Genomic DNA, 14,900 nt, shown 5'->3' with positions numbered 1-14,900 from the left:
GCTAATCAACAGCAAGGCCCTGAATAGAAGCCAAAAATACCTCGGCTCAAGATGGTCTGACCGGGCTAACTGTCACCGCGCCGACCGTGGTGACCGAGCTAACCACCAAGCTCTTTCGAACCGGGCTATCTGCAAGGCTCCTCTGGACCGGACTAATTACAAGGCCCTTTTACTCAGCCCTTCTTACTGTGGCCCACAGAATGACCCATTACCCAGCTCGGCCCAATTTACATATAAATTACCCTCTCAATTGCCCCTTAATTCCATCTGTGCAACATGATAGGGGTTATCTTTCCAGCAGAGCTAAAAAACTTTAGCCTTTCAACCGTGCTAAAAAACTTTAGCCTTCCAACCAAGCTAAAAAACTTTAGCCTTCCAACCGTGCTAAATTCACACCGTGCTACCAATCTGTCTAGTCAAAACGTCTCTTCAATCATACTAAACTGAGTCACTTCCCATTCTGAGGACACGTGGCATACTATCATTAGCCCAATGCAGCTGTCACCCCGTCTTCGTATATCGCGTAATTTGAACAGTCCCGCCCAATTTCTCCTTCTTCACACAAAAACCACTCATTTTGAATCTATCACGTCTACTATTCATCTTCTCTCTTTTTCTTGCTTGAACCTCTATTGCTGCCACTTTTGCACCTGCGAAGCTTGCATCTTCAATATCACCTTCATGGTTTCAGACCTACATCCTTCCTTCTCCAATTTGTAAGTAACTCAATCCTTTTTTGCTTTCCGTTTGACTGGTTACACGTACTATTTGTATATACGTGTTTTCTCACAACACTTTTCAAAATAGTTTTCTCTGTAACGAGTAAGAACAACTTGAATAGTCCCCATAACTAATGATTTTGCGAAAAAACTGAACTGGGACGTCTTAGATCCGAAATCATACTCCAATCAGACTAGGAAGTAGTTTGTAGTAGGTTGCCTTAGCAAAACTGAACAACCGAGCTAAGACTTCATGAACACTTATTGTTTCAAGTAGGTCTAAGAACCTTTCGCTTTAATTAGCCGAGCTAGCGAATTAGATTAGGTTTGCACAATGCCGCACTAGAAAGCCACAATTACGGACAGAGCTAAAACTTGAGGCTAAACCAGCTTCCTTAGTAAAAACCGGACTAGAATGCTGTCCCAAAAGCTCCAACCGCTATGAACTTCACATTTACTTAACCGGGCTAGAGTTCCTCGTTTAAACCGAGCTAAGAACGAATAGTAACCCACGAAGCCAGGATAGGACTTCATTTATTCTGCCTTTGTTTCTTTTAGCACGGTCCAACAATCTGTGCTTAACACCTTTCCTTTTCACTTTGCAGACTCTGATTAGGTTGGCCAGGCACTCCCTTGCACGTCCAACTGAGATACCCATTATCCGCTTGGCGCCGAGCTAATACTCCAGGCTAATTTATACATAATTTAAATCCTTATAGGTAAATATAGGTTTTTAGTGAACTCACCAAGTGCTATGGCTGAGTTCCGAAGGGACTACCATATCCTTGATGATGTTCATCTCACTTTAGCCGAACTAGATACCATACCCTGGGGAAACCCTGGCTTTGTTCCCTTTACACTTCTTTCCATTGTAGAAACCGGACTAAGATTCCATGTACAGCCCCTCATATGCGAATTCCTCAGACAAACCAACCTCTGCCCTACCTAACTTTCCACAAATTCATACTGCATAATAAATGGCATCACCGAGCTAAACAGCCGGGCTGGCCTTAACCTCGATTTAGCCGAGCTTTTCCACCAATACTCCATAGGATCAAATGAAGATGGCTAGGTTTACTATTTAAGAATAAGGCGCCGGCGTGAAAAGATAATAAAAAATACCCCGGATAAGGATGTCAACGACGATGATTTTTTCTGAATTTCTGAGAATTTTGAAGACCATGAGGCCCAGATCCCAGGCGACCAAATAAACTGGGACAAAGGAGTCGCCGGTAAAATTACCTCGGCTTAGTTTTATACTTTCTTTTACCTTGATTTTCTTATGCTGAACCGCACTAACTGTTGTCTTTTTTTCTTCTTACAGATTTAAACTTTCTCAAGTCCCAGTACAGCTACCCCAACCTAAACACACTTCGCGCCGCGCTGTGATATCCCAATAGAAGTTAGGCCGAACTGCTGGATTTTGAACCGACCTACCGATATAGCAGTCGCAGGAAGACCAGAGTCACTGATTTCCTCCTTGAACCTTCGCCAGAGCCAGATCCATCATTACCTCAAATCAATCTCATCCCACTAACTACCGAACAAGGAATGGCCAAGAAGAGAGCCGTGAGAGCACTCCTCACCGAGACGAACCGGCCTGAGGTACCACAAATCGGTCAAACCCAGGAGACCATGGTAGCATTGACATCCCATCAATCTGAATCATCTCGGACTCGCAAGCGCGCTCGGTCTTCCACTACCGAGCCATGCCTCGTTGATGAGGACGAAACTGTGCTTCCCCCAACCGAAGTACCGAGCCCGCAACCTGAGAGCCCAGACCGAGCTAACTCTTCTGATTGGGCACCGAGATTAACACATCAGAACCGAGCCATCAGACGAACAAATTCAATGGTGGCAGATAAAGATCACATGCTGGCCTTCAACCTGGCTAAGAGCGTGTGTCTGACCCCCGATATGGATCACCACGCCCACCTTACCAAGTTAAAAGCTATCCGCTCGGCCACCAAATCAATGTTGCTGGTGAGTACTATTTTCTTTGTTTTCCTGTTTTGTGCAACTGTTAGCTCGGTTCTCACTCAAAATTGCTTACCATATCTATGCAGGCCATGCAGTAGAACCAAATTGCTCATAAGCGTGTGCTAGAGCTACGCAAAACAACAAGGCAAGTCGTGGCGGAGGCTGACAAGAAGACGGTCGAGCTAAACGAGGCCAATCAAAAAATGGCTGAGCTACAATCTGAGGTCGCCCGCCTCACCGGTGCAGTTGACTCTGCCGAAGTGGAGAAACAAAAAGCTTTGACCGAGCTGAAGGACTACTACCTGCGTGAGCTTGCCACAATTGAAGAGAAGAAGAAGGCCGAGATAACTAAACTTGAGAAGAAGATTGGCGATCCGAAAGACCGTGGCTATAAAGAAGGTGAAGCAACCTACATCCTGCAGTACAAAGCTGCCAAGGATCTATTTTTCAAGTGAAGGTGGAAAGCGACGGTTGAACAGCTCGGTCACGGTCCAGAGACTGAGGTTTTCCTGAACCCTCCAGTGCATTTCATACCGAGCTGTATGGCGGAGTATACAGCCGCCATTCAACAAAAATTCCTTGAATCTGAGGATGATGAAGAAGAGACTGTGCCTAACAATGCCCCAGTCATCAATGATCCTGCCATCCAGTCAGCTCAGGTTGAACCACTGGTGGAAGACCTGACAGCCGAGCTACCAACTAAAACCGGGCTCCGAGTTAAACTAGATGCTGATCTTGACGACTTGTTTTCTTAACTTTGTATTTTCTTGTTTTTTACTTTTGGAAAGAAAACTGTAACCGGGCTGAAATCCCATCCTTTTGTAACTCTTGATTTGCATTCTCAATGAAATCGTCTCTTGTTTTTTTCAACTGTCTGTTCGATTTACTTCTATGATATAATCTGAATGAAGTAAATTCTCTGGCCGAGATATTTTATTCCGATCTTAACTTTGCAATCTAGCTAGCCATACCTACCAACCTCTTCAGCCTAGATCCTTATCTCGGCTGAAGAACAATAAGTGTTGGTTTTTCCAGCCAACCTCTTCAACTTAGATCCTTATCTCGGTTGAAGAACAATAAGCGTTGGTTTTTCCAGCCAACCTCTTCAGCCTAGATCCTTATCTCGGCTGAAGAACAATAAGTGTTGGTTTTTCTAGCAAACCTCTTCAGTCTAGATCCTTATCTTAGCTGAAGAGAGCTCAAAGTTGGTTTTTCCTGCCAACCCTGAGTGAAGTGTTTGGTTATACCTGCCAAACATCCTGCAGCCTGGATCCTTATCCTGAGCTTAGGAGGGGTGTTGGTTATTCCTGCCAACCTAGAGTAAAGTGTTTGGTTATTCCTGCCAAACGTCCTGCAGCCTGGATCCTTATCCTGGGCTTAGGAAGGGTGTTGGTTTTTCTATCCAACCTCTAAGTTGGTTATTCCCGCCAACCTAGAATAAAGTGTTTGGTTATTCCGACCAAACGTCCTACAGCCTAGATCCTTATCCTGGGCTTAGGAGGGGTGTTAGTTATTCCAGCCAACTTCTAAGTTGGTTATTCCTGCCAACCTAGAGTAAAGTGTTTGGTTATTCCTGCCAAACGTCCTACAGCCTGGATTCTTATCCTGGGCTTAGGAAGGGTGTTGGTTTTTCCATCCAATCTCTAAGTTGGTTATTCCTGCCAACCTAGAATAAAGTGTTTGGTTATTCCGACCAAACGTCCTGCAGCCTGAATCCTTATCTTGGGCTTAAGAAGGGTGTTGGTTTTTCCAGCCAACCTCAAAGTTGGTTATTCCGGCCAACTATGCTTTCAATGCGCCTAACTCACTAAAATAATCTTTTATAGAAGGAAACAACTATACTGAATAGAAACTACTTATTTTATTGAGAAAGAAAAAATTACAAATACTTGAAAGAAAAGCTAAAAATAAAATAGTTTGAGATTGGCAGTGTTCCATGGCCTGGGAATGGCTTTGTTGTCTTTATCTTCCAAGTGGTATGCCTTTTTTCCTGCTAATCCAACCACCTTGTAAGGTCCTTCCCAATTAGGCCCTAACTTGCTATCTCCGGGTACCAAGGTGTTGCCCATCACTTTGCATAGTACCCAATCTTCGATTTTGAATTGTCTTGGATGTACTGTTTTGTTATACTTTCTGGACAACTTTTGTTGGTATGAGGCGATGTGAACCAGCGCTTTTTCTCTTTTTTCTTCTGCAAGATCGAGCTCAAATGCTATGGCTTCTCCATTTAAGTCTGGGTCAAAATTTTTGCTTCTGATGGTAGGGAGGCCAATTTCCAGTGGGATTACTGCTTCTATGCCGTAGGCTAAAGAGAATGGTGTTTCTCCAATTGATCGTCGAGGTGTGGTACGGTAAGCCCATAAAACATAAGGAAGCTCCTCAGCCCACTTTCTTTTTGCTTTCTCTAACCTTTTCTTCAATCCATCCAAGACAACTTTGTTTGATGCTTCTACCTGGCCATTTGCTTCGGGGTATGCCGATGTAGAGTTATAGAATTCTATCTTGTACTCCTCACAAAAGCCTCTAAAAATTTTGTCGTCAAACTGGGTGCCATTGTCTGATATAAGCGCCTTGGGTATGCCGAACCGAGTGATTATATTTTGCCAGACGAACTTCTTCACATCTTTCTCCTTTATTGATGCTAGTGCTTCTGCTTTCACCCACTTTGTGAAATAGTCTGTTGCTGCAAGGAAGAACTTTCTGTTACCGGGTGCTGTTGGAAGTTGTCCTATTATGTCCAAGCCCCACATTGCGAAGGGTCATGGGCTAGTTAAAGGTAGAAGCTCTCTGGCTGGCTGATGTATTTGGTGTGCGAACTTCTAACATTTCTTGCACTTCTTGACATACTTCTCCGAATCTACTTGCATGTAAGGCCACCAATATCCCTGCGAAATTGCTCTGTAAGCCAATGATCTCCCCCCTTGGTGGCTTCCACATATGCCTTCGTGAATCTCGAACAGGAATGCTTCGACCTTGCTGGGATGGACACACTTCAGGTAAGGTCATGTGAAGGATTTCTTGTACAAGGCCATTGACGGGGAGAGCCAAAATCGCTGTGACTTTGCTCTTATCTTGTTGGCCTCCTTCTTCTCTTCGGGTAAAATGCCGTCTTTTAGGAACACTATGATGGGATCCATCCATAAAGGGCCTAGTTCGGCGCAACATACTTCTTCTACTTCAGGTTCTTCAATGCTTGGTCTGGGAAGGAAGTCGATCAGTAGTGGATGTGGGATGGATATGTCTGCCATTGAAGCAAAGCCTGCTAATTCGTCTGCTTTGTTGTTTTCTTCTCTGCCAATATGCTCTATCTGCACTACTTCGAACTTTATGATTTCTTTTCTGACTAACTCTTGGTACTTGGCCATCCTTTCATCCTTTGCTTCGTAGTCACCTGAAATTTGGTTTACCACCAGCTGTGAGTCACTGTAAACCATTAGCTCGGTGGCCTTCATGTAGAGTGCTGATTTTAGTCCTGTCAGAAGCGCTTCTTACTCTGCGTCGTTGTTTGATACTGGGAAGGCAAGGCTGACTGCATGTTCCACTACTAGGCCATCTGGTGAGATGAGGACTTTGCCGAGTCCTGCTCTGTGCCTGTTGGATGCTCCATCCACAAGAGCTTCCACATCTCTCCAACGAATAGCTTCCAGCAGGTAGAAGGATCGAATGATGCCTTGGGGTTTTGAGTGTTGCTGGTGTCTTCTTCAAAGTCCACACTTACTGTTTGCCCCTCGCTATCTGACTGTACCAAGTCTTTGTTTGTCGATGGGTCTTTTCTTGGTGTAGCATGGTTTGTTTCTCCCTCCTTTTGTTCACCCTGGTCTGTCCTAGGATGTGGCTGGGTATCCTGTATTAGGGGTTGCGCTATTCCGGCGCTACTTTCCATCCCTATTTCGGTTGTACCCGTTAAGTCCACTGGACAGACGTGATGACTTCCTGGTGTGAATTCTGCGACAAAGTCTGCCAAAGCTTAGGCTTTTATCGCAGTTCTGAGTTGAAACTTGATGTCAAACTGTCCCAACTCTACTGCCCACTTTAAGATTCGCCCAGAAAAGTTCACCTTCTCAAACAAAGCTTTTAATGGAAAAGCTGTGAGGACGATTATGGTGTGGGCGTGAAAGTAGTGTGATAACTTCCTTGAGGCCATCATCAAGGCTAAGGCTAGTTTTTCCAGTGGTAAGTACCTGGTTTCTGCGCCCAGCAATGTCTTGTTGACATAAAAGATAGGCAGATGTTGGATTCCTTCCGCTCGGACCAACACTGCGCTAATTACGTACTGTGAAACAGCCAGGTACAAAAATAGTTCTTCTCTAAGTATTGGGGTCACTAACAGCGGTGGAGAAGATATGTATTCCTTCAAACTTTCTAGGGCGCGGTCGCATTCTTCATCCCACTCAAACTTGGCCTTTAATGCTTGAAAAAATGGTCGACATCTGTCTGACGACCGACTTATGAACCGATTTAGCGCGACTGCCATACCGGTTAGATGTTGTACTCCTTTTACTGAGTTGGGCCTCTCTAGATCCTGGATTGCTTTGATCTGAGAACGATCTACCTCTATACCTCGGTTGGTTACCAGGAAGCCTAGGAATTTGCCTGATCCTACGCCGAATGCACACTTAGATGCATTAAGGCGCAACTTGTGCTTCTTGAGGTTTTGAAACATCTCACCTAGGTCCCTGAGATGGTTATTCTCATCCTTGCTCTTGACCACCATGTCATCGATGTGAGCCTCCATTGTTCTGCCTAACAATGGCTCAAACATCTTGGTGATCATCCGCTGAAATGTTGCCCCTGTGTTTTTTAGGCCAAAAGGCATGACCTTGTAGCAATACAGTCTTCTTGGTGTCGTAAAGGATATGACCTCCTGGTCTAGCTCATACATAGCGATCTGATAGTAACCTCTGTACCCATCAAGAAAGCTAAGATGGTTGTGTCTTGCCGTCAGATCTACCAGTTGGTCTATCCGTGGTAAAGGAAAGCTATCCTTTGGGCATGCCTTGTTGACTATTTTGTAGTCCACATAGACACGCCATTTTCCATTCTTCTTTGGCACCACTACTGTGTTGGATATCCATTTGGGATAATGCACCTCTCTGATAGCTCCTGCCTCTAGAAGATTTCTCACTTCTTTCGCCACTATCTCGGCGTAGTGGAGTGCTGATCTGCGAGTGCACTATATGATTGGTCTTGCAGTTGGGTGGACATTCAATTGGTGACAGATGAAGTTTGGGTCAATGCCAGGCATGTCATACCACGTCCAGGCAAACACTTCGATGTTAGAGGTCAAGAATTCCATGACCTCTATTCTCTCGGTGCTGGACATAGATGAGACAAGCAAAAAGAACTTTTTCGGGTCCTTTTCATCTATTCTTACATGTACCAAGTCTTCCACTACCTTCTGTTCAGCGGCTTTGCCAACATTCGCAAACAATTCATTGCCCTCGGGTTCTTCCACCATTTGAACAAACCCTTTGGCAGCTCGGCTGCCATTTACTGTGACGAAGCACTACTTTGACATAATTTGGTCTCCAAAGACCTCTTCAATTACTCTAGCTTCGTTGGGGAACCGCATTACTTGATGGTAGGTTGACGCTACCGATCGCATGGCATACAGCCATGTCCTCCCCAAGATTATGTTGTAAGTGGAAAGGACTTTCAACACCCAGAATTCTACTTGTTTCGTCATGCTTCCTGCTCTGGCTGGGAGGATAATCTTACCGACTAGCCACTCTGGCATTGAGTTGAATCCGATCTGGGGAGATACGGCAGGTGCCAAGTCTTTGTCCTCCAATTTCAGTTGTTTGAAGGTTTCGTTATACATTATCTCACATGAGCTCCATTGGTCAATCAAAATTCGCTGGACGTTGTAATCCTTGATGCGGAGAGTGACGACCAGTGCATCATTGTGAGGGCAATATATCCTTGCCAAGTCTCTGTCTGAAAAAGACATGACGTTTGTGGCCTCTGTTCTCCCTTTTTTAATGGTGGGCTGCGCACTTAATACCTCCCTTAAGTGCTCAGCCTTTTTTATCATTTCCCTGAGCTCACATATTTGCTCAGGTTCGAATACCCCATGTATTATGTTTATCATGCCTTGAGCTAGGGCGTTGATTGGCGTATCGTCTGGGTGATTGTGGTTTTGGGGGGCTGGCTGTGTCCCTCCTTCTATGTACCCATCCAGGTGCCAAGCTGCCACTAACTCCTCCAGATGCTGTCTCAACGGCGTGCAATTTTCAGTGCGGTGTCCCTTTTCCTTATGGAAGGTGCACCGGGATCTTTCATCGTAGTCTTTTTGCGCTTCTCCCAGCTTAGTTGGTCATCTGATGAAAGGTTCATCACGTATTTCACTAAGAATTCGGTAGATTGGTTTCTTGAATACCGTAGTAATGGCAGTGCGGACTCTCAACCATCTTTTATCTTGGTCATCTCCGTTGTCTCGCCTGCCTCGCCCGTTCTTGCTTGGACGTTCTACCGTGTTGACTTTTACCGAAGTCTTTTTATCTGGTATTGCGGTTGTACCAGACTTTGTTTTAGCACGGGCGCCATCCTCCTCCACCCGAATGTGCTGGTGTACCCTCTCCATTAGGGCTTCCATTGTGAGGGGTGGCGTCATGGTGATTGTGTCCCTCAACCTGTTTCCGACTGGAAAACCTCTTTTGTACTGCGCGATGGCGAGATTTGTGGGGCAACCTCCTATCTAGTTGAAGGTCTCTCAATAACGACTGTTGTAGGATCTTAACGTCTCCTTGTCGCCCATGTCAATGGAGAGTAGCTGATCAATCTCTACTGGCGTCTTGGTGTTCGTTCTGAACCTTTTCACGAACGCCTCCGCTAATTGCGCCTAGGAGGCTATGCTGCCTTCTGGTAGCCTTTCGAACCAAGTTAAACCTAGGTCGCCAAGGCTGGATGGGAATAGGATGCACATCAAACCTTCGTTCCACCGATATACTGCCATGACCTGGCGAAAGTGGCTTAGGTGCATGTAAGGGTCTATCTTCCCCTCGTACGTTGTAAACTTAAGCTGGATGAAGCCTGAAGGTAATGGTGCATTCTCAATCGTTGGAACGAACGGCGAGCTATGTAGCCTTGCCAATGCTTTATCTGTTGGTTCGTAGGCAAGGTGCAGTATTGGCATTCCTACCTCGACACTTCCATACGTCCGAGAAGCCAACTGCTGAAGGGCTGAAACTCTATACGGGTCGCGTGCCCTGGCTTCCTCCTTCCGTCGTGCCTTTTCTTCCAGTACAGTCCGTAAGTCGGACGATCTAGGCAACTCCGTTTGCCTGGATGATGTCTGGTGCGTATGTGAGGGCCGATAGATGCTTCGCTCAGTGTAAGACCTCAATGATCTCGTTCTCTTAGACCTGGAGTAACGAGTTCTGGAAGTCCTTGATTGAGTGTCGCCTGTTCTGAGGCTCCTGCTCTCTGCTTGCAATGGCGTGGTATGCCTACCACGATCTTTTGAGTGGCGAGGGGGCATGTTGCTTTTGTGCCCCTCTCCTGTCGCCACTCCCTTCCCTTTTATCTGGCGCTTCATCAATTCCATGTCAGTCGCCATCTTCCTAATTAACTCGTCCTGCTCCTTTACCCGATCCTCCAAAACTTGAGGGTCAATCATCCGCCTCTGCCTATTAGGACTTGATGAGCGACAGAGGCTGTTACCCTGCCTCCCCCTTGCATCCCTCTGGGGGTTCTGTCGCTGGGGCTCTAAATCTGCCATGGGAGGGATGGAAGGCAAACCTTCGCACCTCCCACCTCCCTCTGGGTTTGCCCATCAATGGCGGACTGTGGCAAATCTTCATTGTGCGCCATTGCGTCTAATCTAGCGAGGAAAACTTTGATCAAGAGGTTTTGTTCTTTCTGTGATTCCCACAGACGGCGCCAATTGTACAGCAAGAAATAATCTTCTTGTATAATCCTGTTGATCAAGTCCGCACTCCTCCAAACGTCGTCGCTTTACTCCTTGAAAATAGAAACATGAGCTAGCCGGCGGGTGTGTGCCGGATACCTCTCCGATACCTAAGTCAGCAAAATAGACAAATAGACAAAAGCTCTGTGTGTTCAGGAATCAAAGTTGTGTTACCTCTTCATAGGTGATGTTATGAGCTTTTATAGGTTCCGTGTGGCACAATCCTAGTAGGACTCTTATTCTTCCATGCAGAGTCCTCCTAAGAATCACACTCCTAAAAGATAATGCTTATCCTTCAACACCCCCCTCACTGCTTAAACCAAGTGAGATGGTCCCAGCTCGGTGGCATACCCAAACGACTGAGCTAGTATTGCCATGGCAAAGTGACAATGTAACCGAGCTAACAATACCCATGTTACATTTATCCTGGCGCTTTACGTGTAACATGTACCTTAGCTTCGCCTGTAGACCATGCTATCCGTAGCGTACTTGGACCGAGCTAATCAATAGCAAGGTCCTGAATAGAAGCCAAAAATACCTCTGCTCAAGATGGTCTGACCGGGCTAACTGTCACCGCGCTGACCGTGGTGACCGAGCTAACCACCAGGCTCTTTCGGACCGGGCTATCTGCAAGGCTCCTCTAGACCGAACTAATAACAAGGCCCTTTTACTCAACCCTTCTTACTTTGGCTCACAGAATGGCCCATTACCCAGCTCGGCCCAATTTACATATAAATTACCCTCTCATTTACATTTGAGGCTTTGATATATATAATGAAAATTATAGTCATTTATAGCCATTGTAGTCATTTAAATTTATAGTCATTTATAGCCGTTGTACTCCATCGTTACTAATTTGAATATCTTCCACTCCATTATTACAAATTTGAATATCTTCCACTTGAACCTTTTGAACTACTGTTGTGCTGGGCTGTTTGAACCTCTATTTTTGGGCTGTTTGAACTCCTGATTTAATCAAATATTAAATAGATTCAAACAACATTTAGGATAAAGGTTTAGGTGAGAAATAATGGGACAAAATAAATTTTGATTTTATTAAAACATAAAATCATCAAAATAAATGTTGATTATATTTTTCTCTTTCAAATAAATCATCAAAATAAATTTTGATTCTATTTTTCTCTTCCAAATAAATTAAAACATAATTAAATAAATCATCAAAATAAATAAGTCTAACAATATATCATACCAATATTATCATTTTGGGGTTAATTATATAGGTGGAATGAAGAATCCAAAGATCCATCTTTCAAGTTGGAATAGTATGGACTGTTGGGATTAAACACAACCATAAAATGATCAATAAACAATCACATACAAAAACGAGACACGAATATTTACGTGGTTCAGCTCAATGCCTACGTCCATGGGAGGAGAAATGAGAATGCACTATAAACAGAGTAAAAATACAAAACAGACGATGTGAAGTCTCTCACTCTCTCTACTCAACTCTCATGCACTTCTCACAATTCTCTCTTTTCTTCACACTCTGATGATTAACTCAGCTCACAGCTCTCCCTATTTATATACAAATGGGAGAGCCAAAAAAAAATAAAATCAACACTTGCCTACCAACAACCAACTTCCAAAACAAACGGCAAGCTATTAACACAACCACCCTGCAGAAGGATAGTCTAAATTTGTAGCCTCCATTCTTAACTTCCATAACCAAGTTCACATGGTGTGGATACTCAACATGGACTCCCATGGAGTTTGGTAGTTTGGGTTTGCATCATTTCCGTTCTTTTTTTTTCTTTTTTTTTTCCCCTTTGATTGGCACTAGGGTGTCCGAATCAAAGCCCGACTACTCTCCAGGGTGCACAAGCCCTTGGCAATAAGTTTTCGACAAGTACAACACGATTAATTCAAAGATTTTTCCCCAGTCCGATGGTCCCAAGGAATTGTTAGCACCTAAGAGATTTCGATCTTTGCACTTTGGAAGGAGCACAATTCCAAGACCCAAGGTCTTGCCAGTAGGCCAAGCCCTTGGAGTTGCATCCTTTCCATTCTTTTAATGAAGCCTTAATTGGAAACTGGCTTAAGAGGTATGCTAAAGAAGAGAAAAATTTACAAGGATGAATAATTGTATGTTTGGTATAGGAGAAGGAGTTGGACATCAGAACAGTTTAGTATACCTGATAAGAAGGGTTTGAGGAAGGAGATGAGCAAATGTTGGACAGATTTTACCACGTACGTGAAGTTCCAAGTCAGGAGATGGAAGTAGGATCTCATTTTGATATGATGTATGGTGTGGAGATATCCCTTTTGTGCTAAAGTTGCTATTTACAATATTGCAGCAAATAAAGAGACTTTAGTATAGGGCTAGGCACAGAACCCACCCACCCGCACAAACTGCCCGACCCTACCCTACCGGCAGCCTTTTGGGCGGTTTCGATATAGGTAGGTGGGCGGGTGCGGGTCAAGAAATCTGCCAAAAATCGGGTTCGGGTCGGGTTGCGGTTCTGACCCTACCCGAACCGCAAACCGCGACCCGCATATTATTATAATTTTTTTTTTATATTTATATATTAATATAATAATATTATATATATATATAATATATTAGAAAATAAACCATTAGGTTGAAAACCCACCCAGCAGCAGAGCAGCCCGTCCGTCTAATCTATTTCTCTCCTCTCTCCCCCTTTTTTGTATTTTCCCTTCCCTTCCCTTCTTAGCAGCAGCAGGCGATCGGCAGCACTGCAGCACAGCAGCAGCAGCGGCGATCGGCAGCAGCACAGCAACCGGCGATCGGCAGCAAGACAGCCCGGTTCGCTCTCTCTCTTTCTCTCTCTGTCTCTTTTTCATTCGATTTTTGAAATTAGATGTGGATCTGCAGAAACTTGGGTGTAGATCTGGTTTGGTTTGGAAGTTTGATTAGATTTTTGAAACTTAGAAGTTAGATGTGGATCTGATTTGGTTTGGAAGTTTGATTTTTTAATAATTTATTGTGGATCTGGTTTGGTTTGGAAGTTTGATTAGATTTTTGAAACTTAGATGTGGATCTGGTTTGGTTTGGAAGTTTGATTTTTTAGTCACTTTTTAATATTTTAAGAAAAAATTATATAAAAGTAAAAAAAATAATTTAATAATTTATTATGACTTTTTAATTAAATTTTTTTTTTTTTGGATTCAAATGCTTGGTTCCCAATCATCTACATCTACTAATTCTCAGAACTATGAATATGTATGAAGAGCACCAATTTAAAAGTTTGCTTAAGGGTTTAAAAATCTTAGGGTCATTCATATTTTGTGTGTTTATGTATGAATACCTATGGAGAGCACCATTTTCAAAGTATGCTTTAGGGTTCAGAACTCTTTTAGGGTCATTTATATTTTTTGTGTGGGTATGAATGCGTATGGAGAGTACCCTTTTAAAAGTTTGCTTTAGGGTTAAAAAAAACTTAATCCTGTGATTGCGGAAACCTACATTGCAGTACCCCATGATTATTTTTATGAAAATCAAAAATAAATAAATAAATAAATAATAACAATAAAAAATAAAATAAAACACTACCTTACCTTTGGAAATGCTTAAACTGTACGTTAATGTGATTAGCTAACAGTTTTCTAATATGGTGGACCAAAGGAACTAGACACAACTACCACTATTCTTCTAGAAGAAGAGTTTTATTTTATTTGCATTATAATTAAAATTATTAGGCACAAAGTGAATTTTAATAGGAGAAATTACTGTCCAGTGGAGAGTGAAAAAAAATTATAAATACACAAGATGCAAGTGATTCTATGATAGATTGCAAGTTATGCCCCTCTATTTTTTTATAATTTTTTTTTTCTTTTGGCCTACTCAACAGTAATTCTTCCATTTCAATAAGGTCTAAAAGTAAAAGGCCTGATTGAAAATAGACAATTTGACATTTGAACTGTCCTCATAAATTTTTTCATGCATATATAATTATTTTTCAAAAATACACTTGATTTTTAATTTCTTCAAAAAAAATGCTTCCAACTTAACTTTTTTCTTTACACTTTAGCAAAATCAGTGTAGCCAAAAATGAGAATTGGTTATATTTTCTTTACACTTTAGCAAAATTATTTTTACATTTACCATTGGAATTATTCTAAATCATTTTTATAAATAGGAGAAAGAACCATAATGATTAATCAGTGTAGCCAAAAATGAGATGTGGATGGTTTATTTTATAAGACTCAAGTTTATAAGATTGTATTTATTTTATTTTCATGTTGAAAATAGCTGATGCTTTTGCTAGAATTGTTATGGTTTAGATTCAATTATTAATACCATCCAT

Source organism: Camellia sinensis, chromosome 2, assembly GCF_055761805.1.
Source record: "Camellia sinensis isolate YWXY chromosome 2, ASM5576180v1, whole genome shotgun sequence".
In the NCBI taxonomy this organism is placed as follows: domain Eukaryota; kingdom Viridiplantae; phylum Streptophyta; class Magnoliopsida; order Ericales; family Theaceae; genus Camellia; species Camellia sinensis.
Note: the sequence above shows the minus strand (reverse complement) of the source record.